The following is a 3,277-nucleotide window of genomic DNA, read 5'->3' as shown; positions in this document are numbered from 1 at the left end:
AGTCTTGCTCCCCACTAAATTCTCAGAAGTTCTTGGCACAAAGTAGGTGGTTCATAGTTATTTGCTGAAAGCATGAACATTGGAAAAGGAACAAATTGGATTTAAATCTATATGATGACTAAAGACACACAAATCTATTAGCTGCAAAACATCTAACAATGCTAGAAAAATTACTTTTGAAATCCCTTCAGTTAATGGAAGAGCCTTTAAGAAGGTAAGGGAATTACCAGAGGCCAGAAATGAACTGGAAACATCAGTCCAGGAAGTAAGTGATTGTGAAACTGCTGCACACCCTGAGGACACCTACCTCACTGGGCTGCCTGAAACCTCCACAGCTTCTGTGGCACAAGAAAGAAGCAAGAGGTCTTAAAAATTACCAGGAAAATTTAAAAAAGAACCAAACAGAGCTTCTAGAAATTTAAATATATCAGGTATGAAATTAAAAACTCAATGACACAGTTAAATAATTGAATAGACACAGCTGGAGGTGGAATTTGTAAACCGGAAGATAGATCTGAAAAAATTACACATAATACAGCATAGAAAAATGGAAAGTATGAAACAGGTTAAGAGGCATAAAGGAGACAGAGCCAGACTCCATCTCAAAAAAAAAAAAAAAAAGGCATAAAGGATGGAATAAAAAATATTTAATATACATCTAAGCAGAGTTTTGAAAATTATAAGTACAAAGGGAGAGAGGCAATATTCAAAGAGACAGTACCTGAGAGTTTTCCATGATTATTAAAAAACATGAATCCTCAGATTCAGGAATTCCAATGATCTCAAACAGGATAAACAGAAAGAAATCCATACATACTTCATAGATACATCATATCTATAGATACATCATAGTCAAAGTGAAGAATACCAAAGACAAGAAGATCTTAAAAGAACCAAAAAAATAAGTATTTTTTTGTTCACAACTTGTTTTTTTTTTTTTTTAGAAAGGGTCTCACTCTATTGTCCAAACTGGAGTGCAGTAGTATGATCTCAGCTCACTGCAACCTCTGTATCCTGGGCTCCATTGATCCTCCAGCCTCAACCCCCCAAGTAGCTGAGACTATAGGCACATACCACTGTGCTTGGCTAATTTTTGTATTTTTTCTAGAGGTGGGGTTTTGCCGTGTTGCCCCTGTACTCAAGCGACCTGCCAATCTCAGCCTCCTAAAGTGCTGGGATTACAGATGTGAGTCACTGTGCCCGGCCACACAACTTCTATAATTAGAAGAAATTAGACTAATGGCTGATTAGTAATAACAGCATCAATATTAGCGATGAAAGACAGAAAGAATATTAATTTCAATAGGCTTTTAAAAAGTCACAAAACTAAGGACTATACACCCCAGTGAAGAACTACACACCCCAGTGAAACTATCTTTTTGGAGTAAGTGTGGATCCTAGGTGTATACTCAAGAGAATTAAAAACATATATCCACATAAAAACTTGGACTTAACATGTTCATAGCAGCATATTCATAATAGCCAAAAAATGGGCCTGGTGTGGTGACTCACGCCTATAATCTCAGCATTTAGGGAGTGTGTTAGTCTGTTTTTATGCTGTGGATAAAGACATACTTGAGACTGGGTTATTTATTTATTTATTTATTTATTTATTTATTTTTTATTTTTTATTTTTTTGAGTCTTGCTCTGTTGCCCAGGCTGGAGCGCAGTGGTGCCATCTCACTCACTGCAACCTCTGGCTCCTGGGTTCAAGCAATTCTCCTGCCTCAGCCTCCCAAGTAGCTGGGATTATAGGCATCCGCCACCATACCTGGTTAATTTTTTTGTATTTTCAGTAGAGACAGGGTTTCGCCATGTTGGCCAGGCTGTTCTCAAACTCCTGACCTCAGGTGATCCACCCGCCTTGGCCTCCCAAAGTACTGGGATTACAGGCATGAGCCACTGTGCCTGGCAAGACTTGCTAATCTATAAAGGAAAGAAGTTTAATCGACTGACAGTTCCACATGGCTGGGAGGCCTCACAATCATGGTGGAAGGCAAAAGGCATATCTTATATGGTGGCAGACAAAGAGGGAAATGACAGCAAAGTGCAAGGGGTTTCCCTTATAAAACTATCAGAATGGCTGGATGTGGTGGCTCACGCCTATAATCCCGACACTTTGGAAAGCCGAGGTGGGTGGATCACCTGAGGTCAGGAGTTCGAGACCGGCCTGGCCAATATGGTGAAATCCCATCTCTACTAAAAATACAAAAATTAGCCAGGTGTGGTGGTGTGTGCCTGTAGTCTCAGCTACTTGGAAGGCTGAGACAGGAGAATTGCTTGTACCTGGGAGGCAGAGGTTGTAATGAGCTGAGATCACATCACTGCACTCCAGCCTGGGTCACAGAGCGAGATCCTGTCTCAAAACAAAACAAAACAAAAACCTATCAGATCACATGAGACTTATTCACTATCATGAGAGTAGTATGGGGAAAACCGCCCTCATGATTTAATTATCTCCCACCAGGTCCCTCCCACAACATGTGGGAATTAAGGGAGCTACAATTCAAGATGAGATTTGGGTGGGGACACAGCCAAAGCATATCACGGAGGATGAGGCAGGAGTAGCGCTTGAGCCCAGGAGTTTGAGACCAACCTGGGAGCATAGAGGGACTCCATCTCTACATTTTTTTTTTTTAATTAGCCAGGTGTGGTGGCATGTGCCTGTGGTCCCAGCCACTTGAGAAGCTGAGGTGGAGGGGATCGCTTGAACTAGGGACATCAAGGCTGCAGTGAGCTGTGATCACACCACTGCACTCCGGCCTAGGTGACACAGCAAGACCCTGTCTCAAAAAACAAAACAAAACAAAACAAAACAAAAACAACTGAAATGTACATGAACTAATGAATGAATAGATAAAATGTGGTATAGTGGCTGGGTGAGGTGGCTCACACCTATAATCCCAGCACTTTGGGAGGCTGAGGCAGGTGGATTGCTTGAGCTCAGGGGTTTGAGACCAGCCTGGGCAACATGTCGAAACCCTGTCTCTACAAAAAAAAAACAAAAATTAGCTAGGCATGGTGGTATGCACCTGTGGTCCCAGCTACTCAGGAGGCTGAGGTGGGATCATTGCTGGAGCCCAGGAAGTCGAGGCTGCAGTGAGCTACGATTGCACCACTGCACTCCAGCTTGGGTGACAGAATGAAAACCTGTAAAAAAAAAAAAAAAAAAAAAAGTGGTATAGCCATACAATAGAGTATTACTTGTCATGAAAAGGAATAAAATTGTAATTCATGCTACAACATAGATGAACCTTGAAACCATGCTAATTGAAA

The sequence above is a fragment of the Gorilla gorilla genome, chromosome 8 (genome assembly GCF_029281585.2).
Source record: "Gorilla gorilla gorilla isolate KB3781 chromosome 8, NHGRI_mGorGor1-v2.1_pri, whole genome shotgun sequence".
NCBI lineage: Eukaryota > Metazoa > Chordata > Mammalia > Primates > Hominidae > Gorilla > Gorilla gorilla.
This window is presented reverse-complemented; position numbering follows the sequence as displayed.